Here is a 17402-nt window from a genome sequence, read left to right on the forward strand (position 1 = left end):
CATTAACTAGTATATGAGACATTCAAGAATAAAGGGTGACCAGAGAAAACAACTTAAATAAGGGGTTGGGGAGAAATAGGGGGGGAAAGGATTATAGCAAGTTAAGAAGGAGGCGAGAATAGGGGAGAGAAGATAAAAGAATATCTATAAAAATTAATTGAAAGGAAAAAAAAAATATATATATATATATTTCACAAAGGTTAGGAAAAGGTGGATAGGAAAAAAAAAAAGGGGATCATAAACACGATAAGTCAATTTGGGTAGCAATAGCTGAGGGGCCCCCCTCTCTTCTCTTCTTCCGTTTCCATCTCGTTATCATGACTTCTCCTGCGCCCTCCCTGCAAATATTGTTGCCTTAGTAGCCAATTAGATTCTGAGGTGGAGGTAAGCCGGTTCCTCTTCTTATTGGGTATTGTGGGGGCTCAGGGATGGTCTTTCTCTGACGTTAAACTGGCATTACATTACACCAGCATAGACAAGGGAGGGTTGTCCGGGTGGGGGGGTGAGGGAGGGGGTAAGGGTGGGGAAAAGTTAAAAAGTCCTCATAAGTTTGTCTCAGTTTTTCCGGTAACTTATAATTTAGCTTTTGGAGAAGTTCTGGTTAGGAGTTGTCGTAGGGATCGTTTTAGAAAGATTTGTTCTATAGGTAGAGGGATAGGAACGATGGGAAAGGTTAAGGCACTATGACAGGGTTGCCATTGTTATCCTGGAATGTCAATGGCCTGCGGGTGAAGGCTAGAAGACTTAGAATCTTACAGTATCTGAAAGATTCCCCCGCACAGGTCATTGTCATCCAGGAGACACACTTACTAAAACACGAGGTCAGGGATATGCTAAAGAATTTGAAATGGGTATGCACGGACCACAATGCCAACATACGAGGGATCCTAATAATATTTAAAAAACAGATTAGTGTTCAAATTCTGGATCAGAAGGAAGATCATAGTGGTAGATGGCTATTGGTAAAAGTGCAGTTAGAAGGGCTAGTGTACACCCTAGTGGGTTATTATGGCCCAAATCAAGATGACCCATCTTTTCTGAACAAAATTCAGAATTATCTGATTTCTTGCCAAGACCCCATCATTTGGGTGGGAGACTTTAATATAGTTTTAAATCCCAAGCTGGACAAATCGTCTAACTCAAGAGCAATAAAACTTTCTAAATCTAGGCAAACTCTTATAGGTATAATGTCAAATCTGGGGTTGGTGGATGAATGGAGGCAGAGATCGGGCAGTATACCAGGGGTTTCCTTTCACTACTATAAATATAAACATGAGTCAAGAATCGATTACGCTTTTTTCAGTCATAAGTTGATAGACGGTTTGAAGGAGATATCATATATCCCCTCCCACCTCTCCGACCGTTCTGCCATTTTTTTCATTCTGTTACACCATCAGCAGACCAGGCAAACCTTTTGGTTCTTTTGATTGGACGATTCTGTTTGATGAGGATGAAATGTGCTTCCTTGTTGCTGAAGTAAGCATATTCCTGGACATTAGTATAAATTCAGCCTCAATAGTCACCGTATGGGAAGCACTGAAAGCCTTCCTAAGAGGCTGCATAACAAACAGAGCCTCGTATAGACGTAAGGTCTATAGAACCGCTGTAACTAATATAGAGCAGGAGCTTAGGCAGATAGAGCTGAAAAGCATTCCACTCTCGGCAGAGAACCTGGAGAAGCGGGCTGCGTTGAAGGCAAAGCTTGGAAATCTACTTCAGGAAAGGGTGGCCAAGAGATGGGAGGCAAGTAAGCTGTCACATTTTGAGTACGGAGAGTCGGCGGGTAAAATCCTGGCGTGGAAAATAAAAGCAGATCAGGCCAAGAAATACATTAAAGAAATAAAACGGGTAGGGGAAGCCAAGGCTAGATCTACAACCACAGAAATAGGGACTGCCTTTCAGGAGTTCTTTCAAAATATTTACAAGGAAGACATCGTGGATGACCCCATGGCTAAGGAGGCCAGGGAGGCATGGTTAGATGAGGCTCACCTCCCCACATTTTCATCAGACCAGCGCGACCAATTGGAGACCAAAATAACAGAGGGTGAAGTCAGCAATGCCATCAAGCAATTGAAGCGAGCGAAAGCCGCAGGCCCGGATGGCCTTCCAGGGGAGGTGTACAGTGCACTGGGTTCAGTTATAGTTCCATCTTTGACCGCCCTTTTTAATGCTATATTCATGGAAGGCATGGCCCCGCCAGACTCGTGGAATGAGGCAACTATAGTGCTGATCCCTAAACCTGGCAAGGACCCGGCTGATTGCGGGTCCTATAGACCAATCTCACTCCTAAACAATGACTACAAGATCTTTGCGGCTATTCTCGCGGGAAGGTTAGGGAGTGAGATTGGGTCAATAATCCATCATGACCAGAAGGGATTTATAAGAGGGTGACAGCTGGCAGATCTCACTTATGATTTGGCTGGAGCAATTGATATCGCCACTTCATTTTGTCTCCCATTGGCCACCTTTACCCTGGATGATACCAAAGCTTTTGATAGGGTCAACTGGCCCTATCTGGCCGCGGTTCTGAAAAGGGTTAATCTAGGAGAAAATTTCCGTCGAGCTATCGTACTTCTTTAGAAGGATCCTAGGGCTAGACTTTTGGTTTATGGGGTCCTTACTGAGCATTTTAAAATCACGAGGGGTACCAGGCAGGATTGCCCGCTTTCTCCCCTCCTATTCAATTTATACACCGAACCCTTTGCTCAAATTCTGAGAGATGATAATAATATACCCTCTTTTGAGTTTGGAGGATGGGTTAAGCGGATAGGACTCTATGCGGACGACATTATTGTCTATACAAACGATCCTGTGCAGGCTTTCCCCGTCATTATCAATAGACCCTAGGAATTTGGGCGGATTTCGGTGTATGAAATCAACGAAGGAAAGACTGAGGTGATGACCTGGAATATTCCAAACCCGAAGTTGGTTGTCGTTCCAACTATGCGCTATTTGGGAATTAAGATCACTCAGGAGATTGGTAAAATGGCATATATTAATTTGGACCAGGTTTTCCGAGAATGTCGGGCACTATTAAAAGCCTGGGCCTTTCTTCAATTGACAATACTTGGGAGAGTTAGTTTAATAAAAATGTCCATCCTCCCCGAGTGCACGTTCATTTTTAACACCATCCCTCTAGCCTTTGACCATAAGCAAATAAAAAAAATGTCAGCAAGACAATTACAAAGCTACTAGACTGGCCTGGAAAAAACTGAGAAGGAGGAGGGAGAAGGGGTGGCTTACACTCCCGGACCTACAATATTATGCCTGGGCGTTTCAGTTATCATACTCCAGGATGCTGTTGAAATCTCCATCAAGCGCATCAATAGGTAATATGTTCAAGGCTATGTTGAACGGGGCAGTTTTGCCCCCGGATGGTTTTCTTTTTAAATTCGGAGACCGGAAGTTCTTCAAGAAGGTGAGGTTAAAGATCCTACTATCATTGGCTAAAGCTTGGAAATTGATTAGAGAAAGGGTGGGGTTGCCATATTTTTCTAGGCTTGCCCCAATCTGGGACTCCCCGGGGCTCCCTCTATGTTTAAGGGATAGTCTTGCAACACCTATCAGGGAGGCAGGGATAGTAAGTTGGGGACAGCTGCTAGTGGATGGGGCGCTGGTGGGGTGGGAGGAGTTATTTGAGAAGGTTGGCCCCACACTATCTAGATTTAAATACATGCAGCTTGTTAGCTGGTCCCCGGAATTGACTAGGAAAAATATATACTTGGGGAGGAGCAGCCTCCTGGAGGAACAGTTGAGGGGGGGAAAGAGGTAGCCTTTTGGTACTGGGCCATTCAGGAGGAGGTGGATGGGGACTTCACTCTACCCGATGAACAGTGGGGAGGGCTCATGGGTATGCAGTGTGAGGATATATGGATAAGATCTTTCACTCTCCTGTATAAGGAGTTTAAAGCTTGTAGGCTGAAGTATTTTATGATCTCTAATAATAGAGTTAGCTATCTTATAAACAAAGTAGAAAATGAACAAGTAAGTACTTTGTGGATAAAGCATACTTTGGAAGTAAATGAACCACGAGAATGCTATTTAGTAGGTTGTCAAGGAAACTATAAAACTAATGCCTGTTTAGGGAGGAGCATCGCATGTGTAGACTGAAATCTTTTATGTTTTTATGATTTGTACTAATTTCATATTGTACTGTAGAATGTAATATAAACTGTAAACTTAAGTGACTTAAAAAAATAGATTTAAAAACTCCAAATAATTTTGTATAATTGAAGGTCTTGTAGAAAACGATTGAAATGGCACAATACAAATTTGCTTTTTATAAATTTAAGTGCGGATTGGTACTGTGTCTCACAAAGGAAGACTGTACTTTCTGGGAATTGGAAGATTTACCTGCAGAGTAATACAATGAAAAGATGCATGAGGTTGATTCTGAGGCAGTGAAAACATGATCTGAGGCTGTGGATCGAGCTCAGATGAACTCTCCAAGGCAGATGTCAGACTATCCACTAGGCTAATGAGACAATGAACGTTTAGAACTTGCCTTTTTCCCTGTCCACGAGCTGCCTACCCAAAGTTTCATAACATCATGACATGTCATCTACATCCCTCTTATCAATTAAGAACATTTGAGCATAAGAGAGAGGTATCTTTCTTTGTTGGACAAAACAACACTGAAAGAGATAAAATTATCACATTATTCTGAGCTTCTTCTTGGAACCATTGGCGGAAAACAAATACCAAAATTGTTTCTCGGTGTTCTCTGTTGAACATAGACTTTCTCTTCCTCCTCACAAATAACTGGAACAGAAGAACATTTCCTGTACCTCAGTGAAGAATATCTACTGTACCTCATCTAAAAGGACTAATAAGGGTCTATTTAATGGAGGTCTGTGCCCTCTCCTCCTTGTGTCACCACTCCTACTCATCCTTTGATGCTAGACCTGCTAAATAGCCTATGCAATTGGCACCCACTCTTTGTTGATGCAATGTAAACAGATGCACTCTAGAGAAGCATTTCACGATGTAGCTGAAACCAGGACCACAATCCACAATTCCACTTGGAATGAAGAAAAAGTATTAAAGGTCGAAGGAGCAGAAAAACTTTGGAGACTTAGGGGCATATTCACAAGGATCGATCACCGAGTTAATGGCACTTTATCGCAGCTAAGGTAGCGATAAACTTATCGCCCCAATCACAAGCTTGTGTTAATATCCCACAGCACCAGTTTACAAGCGATAGCAGCCGCAAACAAAATTGCCACAGATGACCCCCGCAACTAACGCTAATGAGATGCAGAGTATGCGTTCCCATGCCAAAAGCCGCAACACCACTCCACAACATTCTCAACGACCAGCCATATCTGCAATAAGAGCACAAAACAGGCGATAAGGCTCGTTAGCACCAGGAAACTAACACCTGCTCTGACCTGGTGCAAAGTCGGACGACAGCCTGCACTACAAAAGGGAGCTCAGCCCAGAGCCACACCTGAAGAAAAACAGATGCAACCGGGCAACTGAACATGCAGCCCGGAGGGCCGAAAGGGCAACAACACCTGCCGCCACCGCCCCAGGACCCCCCCTCCCCAGCACCCCCGACCAAAGACATGCCACATCAGCTACACCTAAAAATGTACAAAATAATCCGCATGATGTCGCACAATCACAACTGGTGACATGTATGTGTCGTCACAAAAATGAGCATCACACATTCACTTCTGAAGCAACAAATGAAACTTTATTAAAATGAACACTGAACTGAAATGAAGACACATGTCGGCTCCCCTCGGAACAATCCGTAGGTCAGAGCCTGCAAGACAAAAATCATAATGAGAAGGTGTGTCCTGCGCACATCAAAGGACAGAGAGAGAGCGAAGGAGAGAGAGAGGACTAGAGGGAGAAAGAGAGATAAGAAGAGAGGGGGGAGAGAGATATGAAGAGAGGGGGAGAGAGAGAAGAAGAGGAGAGGGGGAGAGAGAGATATGAAGAGAGGGGGAGAGAGAGAAGAAGAGGAGAGGGGGAGAGAGAGATAAGAAGAGAGGGGAAGAGAGAGAGAGAGAGAGAGAAGAAGAGAGGGGGAGAGAGAGAGAGAGTGCCGCCCCTGCGCACCCAGGCCACACTGCTCACCTGGTGCCTCCGGTGTGTCTCCAACCACTTGCCGGTATGTATTGCAGTTCACCAGGTCACACATCTGAGACAGACCCATCATCTCAGAGTCCAGATACATGATTGGCACAGTACACACAATTGCAACATCGACTGCCCGCCCATGCACACCCGGGCAGAGGCAAACCCGGCCGCTCCCGCCACCCATCGGAGCATGCCTGCCCATGCACATCCAGGCAGAGGCACCCCAGCCCCTCCTGCCGCCCATGGGAGCATGCCCGCCCATGCATACCCAGGCAGAGGCAAACCCAGCCGATCCCGCCACCCATCGGAGCATGCTTGCCCATGCACACCTAGGCAGAGGCACCCCGGCCCCTCCCGCTGCCCATCGGAGCATGCCCGCCCATGCACACCCAGGCCTCACTGCTCACCTTCCGCCACTGGCGTGCAGACAAGAGGTCCCACCACGTGCCACTGCAAGCCACAAGCCCAGGGCCCGCAGACATGGCACCCTCCACATCATGCAGCCCCGCTCCGCAGGCCACCAGGTCTCACATTTGGTGCTGGGTCTTGATTACTCCATGGCAGAGGACATACCAGTGCACCGGGCATCATCGCAGGCTGCACACCCGCTCAGCCCAATAGGTGCCACTAACTCTGTGATCCCGGAAGCAACGCCACGTGGTGGTAGGCCCGCGCTGCCCGCTGGCTCTGGCCTACACTGCGGTCCAGCAGGGCACACAAAACCTGAGCTGTCCGGACCACCGGGACAGGGCATCATCGCAGGCTGCACACCTGCTCAGCACTTAAGGTGCCCCAACCTCATTGCACCCAAAGTCACCGTCCCCTAGTGGGGTGCCTGTGCTGGCTGCAAAGCTTCAGGTGCCACTAACCCTATACAACTCCAGTCAGCGGCACATGGTGATAGGCCTGTGACGGCCGCATGGCCTCGGGTGCCACTAACCCTGTGCGCAACAACTCATGGGTCCTTTATGATTGAGAACCGCAGAGCGTCCGTCATCCAGTCACCACCGGCAGAGGGGAATGTGACGTCGTAGGCCCCTTATATTGGCAGAGGCACATGGCCTGTGATGTCTGTGCCGGATTGGTGTGGTGTGTGTGCAAACCTGCCCTCAGGGAGTGGCTGTGACATGCTGACAACTAGACCAGTGACCTGCACACCACCAGCGAGTACGTCTGTGACGGGTAGCAATGAGGGCCCCCCTTGGAGCGTATGCGAAGTGGTCTGGCCTGCCGTACGCTGGACCAGCGCAGGGCTTGCAACAATGACTCATGGGCTCTGGGCGTGGTTCAGTCCATGTCCGGACATGGAAGTGACTGATGCGTGTGTCCCTGTTGTAGTGTTCACGGCACCCGGAACACAATAGGCAATGTAGCACCCTCTGACTGGCATCCCACAGGATGAGCATCATTGACACAAGGAAAATCACTGTCCTACATTCATCCACACATTCATACATGAATGATGAAAGACATAACACAGCAGTGCGTTACTGAATGTTTATTGCACATCCAGTGGAGTTTTGCAGCTGGAGCGGTACAGGGCCATGCCAAGCATACCACACAATATGTGCCCGTGGAGGGCCAGCCAGAGTCAATCCGGGGATGACAAGTACTGCAGGAGAGGAAGTGCAAAGTCCGCAGTCTGCTCGCTGTGTCATTGGTCATCAAACAGGATATGGCAGTCCACGTCGCTGTCCAAGGTGAGTGCATCGGAGTGTATCGGGGTCAGTGGAAGGTCATGGGGCCATGTGCGGCACCAAGCAGAAACAGGTCAGGTGGCAGAAATGAATGTTAGTGCCTTCTTCTGATCACAAACCCATCCACGTCCTCGTCCCCGGATGTGTGCTCTTCCCCACCTGTGGGTGTTGCAGTACCGGCTGAGGCACTGTGTGCCACTGACACATAAGGTGCCAGAGTGGATCCGTTTGCTGCACTGTGAGGCACTGGCACACCAGGGGGCGGAGATGTGGATGGTGTGGGGGCAGCAGCATTCATCATCACCACACCTTGTGGCAGCAATGCCATGATGAGGATCTGCAGTGCATGGTAGATCCCAGCTACATTTCGCTGGTGTGCAGCGGTGGCTGCCATCCTTTCCGCCTCCATCCGCACCATGTCCTCCACGAGCCTCCGCCTGTGTACCAGCTCACGGCTGGTATCGCTGGAGCCCTTCTGAGCGGACAGGTGTTCTTCTTGCTACGTCATGACTCCAGCGATGTCAGTCAGGGCTCGTTGGAGACCATGGAGCGGGCCTAGACACCCAAGGATGGTGTCCAGTTTGGTAGCCATGAGGTCGAACCTCACCTGCACCTGCTCAGCCGTCTCCCTCTGGCCCTCAAGCACACGGTGTTGGAAGGCCGTGTGTTGTTTCTGGGGGTTTGGGGAGACTGCTGGGGCCACGGGTGCCTCCTGCTGGGTGGTTTGAGTGGTGGGTGGGGTCTCCTCGATGCAGCTGGGCAGCACTGACCCTGGAGGTGAGTCGCGGATGATATCTAGGAGGGCTTGTGCGTCGATGCTGTGGTTGCCCTCCTCGTCATCAGTGAAGAGTGGCTGGGACTGCTCTGCAGGGGGCGTTGATGGTGGCCCTGCAATGTGAAAGTGGAGATGGTGTATTGCAATGTGTCCACATGCATGTAGCCGAAGGGTACATGTTGACATTCAGACAGCATGGCATTGTACATTGTGACAGTTTATAGATCTGGGCGATGACCCAAAGTCATGGAGGGTGTGCACTGTGCTCTGCTTGATTGTGCATGTGTGCCATCGTGGCCATCTCCACCCGTCCCCCCAGTACCTGGTGGTTACTCGCCCTGTTGCGGTTGTGTTGTGTCCTGTCGAGCAGTGTCCGGTCCCCTGACTCCGGCCACAGTATCCACACTGATGACAGTCGACACCAGCTCTTCCATGTCATCCAGTATGAGCTGTGGCGCTGGGCCCCCACCTCCAGTCTGCATTACTGCCTTCTGGTTGACTGCGAGTTTCTCCTTGGCCTTTCGCTTGATGTCATTCCATCGCCTCTTGACCTTGTCTATTGTCCTCTTGGGCTCTCCGACGGCATTCACCTTGTCCACGATGTCCTGCCATATTCCATTTTTGGTGCCCAATGACACGTTGGAGGTGACGAACAGTTGTTGATGGTGTTCCATCACCTCCGTGACTATGATCCTGTTCACCTGCGGACTGAACTTCGGCTTCCTCTTCTTCTTGTCCTTGCCCTTCCCTGTCCCCGAGGTCCCGGGCTGGTCGTCCGGGGTGCTTGTGGGGTTGCGCTTGTTCTCTGCGCCTGCTCCGGCTGCCTCCATGGTGCTTGGGTGTTAGTCAGTTTGTGTTTGGGTGTTTTTTCTACTTTTATGGTGATTATTCCTGCCTGCCAGGTGTGTGTTGCAGGCCTGGCACTGCCTAGTGCTGATTTCCTCATCGTGCTTTGGCCCATCGCAGGTTTATTCGCGTTGGGGTTTGTGTTTTTATCCCCCTCGAGGTGGTTGTATCAATCCCCCTCGAGGTGGTTGTATCACGGGCATTGGTCACGGTTTCTGCAAACTATCACATGGGGCCACCTTGTTGTGAATTCCACGTTGACACAGGGTTATTTTACCTCGATAGGCTGCGATGCGTAAAGTTGCGTTAACATTTTTTGGTGATGTTTAGCACACGTTCTTGTGAATATACCCCTTAAAGCATACAAGAGCTAATGTGGCTAGTTCACAAATAAAACAGCTGAGTTATAGCTTGCAGAGATTCACACTTTTATGCCTATGCACTAGTGTGGCAATATTCCGGTGCGAGTCCTCTAGATACCATTTTTTTCTCATCAGTGCTAGTTTGAGTAGTCATCAACCCACAAAGTAGAAGAGACGAGGGATAGCACTGTCTCTGACTCCCTCATACACACTTAATCACACACGACAGAGACAGAAAATAACAGAAAAGAGCCAGTATAGCAGTCTAGGATGCTTAGGAGTGGGAAAATCAATAGATTTTATAATACTGCCCTCACACACCCGAGAGTGTCATGCTTCATCATTGGGCCGCATCATACACCAAGGTGCAGACCAACACCTTTGGTGGAGCGCAATTTTTTTAGAATGAATGATGAAAGTCGGTGGTGAGGGTAAAGTATAAAGACAGAACAGTCAGAATAAACACAAAATTGTGCTTCTCAAAGAAAAGGACAACAGATAGTCTCTCAGAGTAAAGGGACCAAAAGAAAAGCAGAAAGAAATCTAAAACTGTCTAGGGGTTGACTCTCACACTTTTATTCTTGTCAACCTCTGGCAGGGTTAAAATGAAGAAAATGGGGTATCCAGGGCAGGTAACGACCCTATAATCCCCCTGCTAAAACCAACATGTTTCTGCCAGCTATTTACGTGCCCAGCTGGGTCACTCTGGCATTCATCAGGGTGTTGGTCCCTTTGGTGTGGTCTGTACCCCTTGTCGTGTACTTACTACCTTATTCGTTCGGGGCAGTATCCCCGCTTCGCTCTTTTGGAATTTCCAAGAGGAAGGACATATCTATAAAAGGAAGAGGAAAACAGTGGATAATCATTCCCACTTAACCTCTTTTTGCAAATTGAAACATCATTGAATATGCCACGCATCCTTCCTATGTGAACCATGTTCTCTCAATGCAGCCTATCTTCCAGCACGCCCAGTGCCCAAAATTTGAGGGAAACACTAGCATCCGACACCTTCACAACAGGTTAGCTGGTTTCACGAGTCACCTCTGTGCATGTATATACAGATAGTGATCCGAATAAAATACCCTAACTATCGGTAAAAACATGCCCTATTCAGTGAAGTGCCTGTGTCACACCACGTGTTAATAGTCTATATCACCCCTTTGTGTACCCATCTTTACACTTAACAAAGAAATACTCACAAGAGTTTACGAAAAATTGTTCTAAACCCGGGACAGTGGGGGCGGGTGCACTTGTCGTCACACTCTGCATAAAAAATGGTCAATAACTAAGAAAGAAAGACTCGTTTGTATGGCACAAAGATACTCGCTTAAGAATTAGTCCCCTAGTCCAAAAAACTTTTGAATACTTTGGTTCTTTGACTGTCACACACTAGCGTATTCAGGGCAATGGTAAAAATTCGTAAAAGCAACTGCCCAGTAGTCGCAATGCCAGAAGTTATTTCGCATCCACACAGTCTCTCCACTCGAGCCATCCTTACACCCAATTAAGTGCCAGAGAGCATTCATGTTCCGAGTGAATTACTCACACTCCCGCATCTAAATCAAACGCTTACTACTCCAAAGAGGCACTCGTTCCTCTTTCCCCTCGTCTGTCCTCCGCCGATACGATTAACTCCCCTCGGGTCCTTTTTTAATAGGGAACATTGTTTTCGTATACGCGCGGTCCTCCACGCCCATTCTGCGTGTTACCCGGCAGCCTCGCTGTTTCAACAAGATAGAAAGAGGCCTTCTAGATGCTATATTGCCATGTTATTTTCGAAGCGGCCATCTTTGAATGCCTGCCGGTTAGTTACAATCTAATTAACCCAAAGGTATTCATCCCGGTTATGGGGGAAGAGCGGGGAGGGTTTTAATATACTCGTATTTCATCATTCTACCGAGTATTAAATTACTGTGTCGTGTCACTGGCATGTACAAGAGGGCAGTGTGCTCCAAAAACTTTTTACTCTCCTTTCTTCTGAATAGATACAGATCATGTTTCCATCTATCAAATCCTATTGTGTGATTCCATACAACTGGAACCATGGGATTCCATCGTTTAGTCCTATGGTATGGCTATTCACACGCTCTACCCATCTCTGTTCTCTCAGTAGTAGGAAGCTAAAGGTGTCATTCACATTCTGCGGAATAAAGGGTTTGTCCACCACTAGCCACCTCAGGTCTTTCTCATCATGTTTTTTCTCCAAAAAGTGAGCAGTAAGTTTCGTGTTGGATTTACCACAGCGTATTGTGCTCATGTGTTCTAAAATCCGAACTTTTACTTTTCGTGTGGTCATGCCCACATATAATAGATTACACGGGCACCTCAGAATGTAAATGACGTTTTCAGTATTACATGTGGTGTGTTGTCTAAGTTCCCACGGGCTCCTCAAACCAATGTCAATGTTTTTCCCATTAATTGACAAGGGGCAGGCTCTACAAGATCCACAGGCATAATGTCCAACCACCGGGGGTAAAAAATGTGGGCCAGAACCCAAGTGACCCACATCTCTAGTTAGTCTCGGGTGAGTATTCACAATTATGTTCTTAATACTCGCACTCTTCTTAAATGCAAATAAAGGGACAGGTTTATTCAGTCCATTTGAATTAAGAATCTGCCACTTCTTCTGAATGATTTTCCTAAGGTTGTTCGAAGCTGTGTTGTATGTGGTCACACAGATACTCCTGTCTGTAGTTTCTCTCTGATTGGTCTCCAGGAGGACATCCCTGTTGCAATTCCTTGCTCTTTTCTGGGCACTTTTAATTACACCCTCAGGGTAGTCTCTGTTTCTTAACTTCTCACTTAGGATAGTTGCTTCCTTTTTGTACTCTTCCACATGTGAACAGTTCCTGCGGAGACGCAGAAACTGTCCATAGGGAAGATTCTCCCTCAGGGTCCGTGGGTGGAAACTCAGAAAAGATAGTAAGTTGTTCCTATCCGTTTCTTTATGGAACACACTGCTAGTCAGACCCCCTCCCTCTGCTTTGATATTCAAGTCGAGGAATGATCTAGTTTGAGTAGTACCTTTTTCACTAAAATTAACATTAACGCCATTTACTTGAAACTTTGAATCTGTATGCTAGTTGCTAATCAATTTTTTTCTGCCAGCTAAGTAAAAGTGGCACAAAAGATCCTCGGTTTAAATGGAAGTTCATTTTTTTCACAGCTCCGTAACTGTTCACCTGGTAAGGTTAGTCTGTTTGTGAAATACCATGTGAAGTTGCAATGTACAAATATGGGAGTGGATGTGAAAGAAGTATTCATTCCACCGACTTCTATAGCCTTGGATTTTTTTAGGACACATTATTTTCATTAACAGCCATTTCTTTGGCTGTATTCTTACCAGTACAGTTTATTTTTACCTTAATTCTGCAACTGGTGAAAAAAAAAGTATCAAACTGGAATTTGAACCATAAATTAATTTCTACTGAAATGCCCAACTATTTACTTATATCTCTTAAAGCGATTTTGAACATGAAGCCTTTTCTGTTGTAGCTAAGATGAAGCTGACTCCAAAGGCATGTACATAGCTCTTTGTGGTCACAGCTCATTGGTGCCTTTGTAGAGTCCGCCCATCTGCTTCAGCTGACTAACTACAGAATGCACAGAATGGAAGATGGCGAGAAATATGGAGGGGCCAATTGTGACATCTGTGTTTTAATAGGACTACTATTTCCACCATTTTTTTTTCAAGAGCTATTGTGCCATTTGCTGCTGAAAGGGGTCATGGAACTTCTGACAGATAAACCAGTTTGCCACAGTGGAACGTCCCTTCTGAGGCTGGAGGAAATTAAGGTCCTGAAACACATGAACCTATTACCTGTCTGGGACAATTCCAATGCACTATTTGTACCTGTACATTTTTGTCTGGACCTGACCGTACTGGACTGGGTAATATGGGTTGAGTCTAGGAGGCAATCATGATCCCATGTTTCCTTATGAGCTGGTTTTTGTCTTAATGTGGATCCCTAAATCCAAAGTTCTTGATTTTTGCGACATTTGTCTAATTAAGATTTTGTCTGCGTAGCTAAATTGTTTCTGACCTTGCTGCTTGTGAAACATTAAAGATAGTGAAATAAAGATTCTTCACAGGAATCTGCATACCTTTGTGGGTTAAATTGTTTGGACCTTTTGGGGGCTCAGTCTCAGGTCACATCAAGACTGTTGCAGCCCTCCACCATAGCCCACTCCCCCATTCCGTAAAGGGCAGCTAGAAATCACAGGAGATGTATTTTTCATTCTACGTGACCTCCACCGTTTCCCTCTCCTGGTTTCCTTCTATCAAAGCTCTGATGAAACAATTTGGAATGATTATGTAGAAACGTGGACATCCCGGAATGATTATCATATTTTCAATCCTTTCTATTCCTCCTAACCTCCTCAATCAATTCCAGAATCCTACTTCCGGAAAGGGAACGCAACATTTCTCTGGAGCACTTTTTTCTGGAGATTGGGACATTAATGTCAAAGAGGCTTATTTATGGTCTGCCTGCGCTGAAGGAAAGCAGTAAATGATATTTATCTAATCTCTCCAAACGCAAAGTTTCCCAGCTCTCTTTATATTCATAAATGTTGTATGTCTATCCTTTGCAGGGAAAAGCTCTCTTCAAGTCGACCATTAGTTTAAAAAAAAAACAATTTCGCTTTAGAAGTTTGTTTCTTGAAAACAAAAAAGTTTGCTGAGTGTGCATTTTAAACTTGGCACCCCTCGATAAGCATTTACTGCTGTGAAAGGAGCTACCATGGCTTGGCGCCTTTCACAGCAACGACATCCCCACCAGGAAGGTGGGAAGCTCTAAATATGGTGGGTGGCTCTGATGCAGCGTAAAAGCTGATCATGTTTTTCAGAACACATAAACCAGTCTTGACAACAAAAACACACATGTGCCATCTGAACACGTCTGAAAAAACCACACTGAAACTGAGAAAAGTTGAAGTACCAGCAACGTAAAAAAGAGCTTGAATAGATACAAACAGTAGGACTAGTAAAATAATGAATTTTCCAAGTTTATTAATTGACTATCCTATAATATTAACAAAATCATTATGAAAAACTAATGATGAAACTTAGCGTTTCTATTGACTTCCTTGTAGATGCGCCATAACGAATTAGAAAGTGGTGCAATTCATGTATAAAATGTTCTTAATGATGGAAACTTTCAGTATAAGTAGTTTACATTACAAAGATCTTATAACCATAGAAACAATTTAATTTAATGATTTTTAAAAGTAGTTTACATGTAGAAACCTTTTGAAATATTTTGGTAGTAGGCCATAATTAGAGTTGAACATTTTTGTGTAATAATCACTAGCAAATTTATAAGTATTGTCATATATGATATGTTTGACATTTTCGTTATACTTGCACATAATTAGGAGTTTCTTTTACTAAAAAATAAAATGCTAACTTTAAAATGCATTTGAATTGACCTTTTTCCGTGGGCTGCATTATTTCCTAGTCTGATGTAATGGATCATTAATACATTTCCTCAAATGTTGCTTTACATGTCCTGTTTATGTGACATTCTTTAAGTGACAAGAGACACTTTCAGTATTTCTTTGCGTGTGAATTGATGGTAACCTGATGTTTGAACTATATATCTGTGAAGAGCAACAAAGTAAATAAGCTCTTTGTCAACTAACCTGTGAGGACGGAATGGACAGTCGTTTCATATGATGAGCATGGGAAAGTATGCTGGAGTATCAATTTGTACCTGTAGAACTGAAGAACAATCACATGATGATCAGACCAGGGGCGTCCGCAGAACTTTTTTCAGGGGGGGCATCATTTTAATATAATTCATCCTCCAAACCTTTCCAAAAAGCAGCCCAATCTTGAATTCTATTTAAAGGGCAAGCGAAAATTCCAGGGGGCAAATGCTCTCCTTGCCCCCCTCCTCCCGGACCTCCATGTATCAGACCATTTCATGGTGACTACTGATGTCACAAACGAACAATGTGGAGTATAAAAAGTGACTTTTCCAGGAGGAGGGAGGCTTTTTTTCATTCCACCTCTCCTCAATTGTCGACTGCTTGCCCATGCCTTTTTCCCTTGCCTGCTGGACAATTTGAAGCTGGCTGCAGAGAGACCAGACTTGAACTTTCCTGATTTATGCTCCACTCCCTTCGTCCATGCCCATGAACTTTTCCCTACTGAACTCTAACTTGATCCTTTTGGCCATGCTAAGAGAGGTCTTGTGAACCATCCTGCTGCCTTTGTTGGTGATAGAAATTAATAATTCTAAAACATCCTCTTTATGGATTCATTTATTTAGAAATCGATTTACTTTGACTAGATTATGGTTTTATATTTCAAGATGTTACATTTATGACAAGGCTTCTTAAAATGTTACTTATCTGCGTTCATTTTGGATCTTTAATAAAATAACCAAATTATCTAAATTTGGCTGAGTCTTTTATTGTGTCTTAATGTTCTTTTTACAGAAACTGTAATTACAATATCTGATTTCTAAATGCATGATAGAGAACGTCATGGATTATTCTCAGAACATCAGGTTATTTTGCTCCAGTTTTGTGTAGCCACAACATAGCTATTGGTTTGTATTATTCTTGTCAGAGTGAACTTCTTTAGGAAGTTCAGTTTTCCAATTGCAGTCCTCTATTTTTATTTCATGGTTTTGAGAGTAATATATTTGAACCTGATCTCTAATTTTTGAGTGAGTTGGCAGCCAATTATTGGCTCTCATTCATAGGCTGACAGTGGGACACATGGTTTTCTCATCACTCACTACCACAAAGACAGGAGGACCATCGCCTCAGTGGGTGAACCATAGAATCCGAGAGTAAACAGTTACTCGTATGGGACCGGTGCTTCCGCTGCAACAGCCCTCTACCGGGATGCCTGTCATCACCTCCATCCCGCTGGCAGTCTGATAGGCCTTCCTTCAGTGGATAAATAAGGCTGAACGTCTCAATCCGTGTATGCTTAATCTTATCCACCTACTGCAAATACACACAATATTGCCTCTGTGCTACAGCTACAGGCACACAAACTACAATTTACCTGTCCATAGTGTGTGTATCTTGCCAGCCCTCTGGGGCTCTACACCTCTACTGAAAGCTAAAAGCAAAAGCACTGCACATGTCAGAGAGAGAGAGCGAGAGAGAGAGAGAGAGAGAGCAACTGCTCTGCTTCCTCCTCATCGCGCACTTACCATCCTGGATCCATGTTTCCCACACAGTTCAGGCCTCTTGTTACTAAAATCCCATATTTCCCAAAAATATAATGATTCTGACATGTACGAACATTCCAGCGGACTGCTTCTCTGCATCTATACCACTCAGTCGTGGAAGCATTTACCATTCCATCACCTTCCCTTGCGTGAACTTTATTCAGTTCCATGTTTCCAGAGGTTATACACTTGTGAGCTGGAAAAAACTTTACTAATGAAGCTGCCATTTATGAGAGGCACCAGTGATTTCATCCTTATTCCCCATTTTGCTTTGACTCTGGTCTGACAATGCTTTACATGGATCAATCCCATCGGTCAGCAGAGGAGGGTACCAAGAAGGTATCTAAGGCCCTATGCCAAGGGAGGGGCTTTAGCTGCATCAACAGCCCATGGCTGGAGGTAGGATGGAAAAGCAAGAGGGAATCTGAAAACCTCATCC

This window comes from Triturus cristatus, chromosome 7 (genome assembly GCF_964204655.1).
Source record: "Triturus cristatus chromosome 7, aTriCri1.1, whole genome shotgun sequence".
Classification (NCBI taxonomy): domain Eukaryota; kingdom Metazoa; phylum Chordata; class Amphibia; order Caudata; family Salamandridae; genus Triturus; species Triturus cristatus.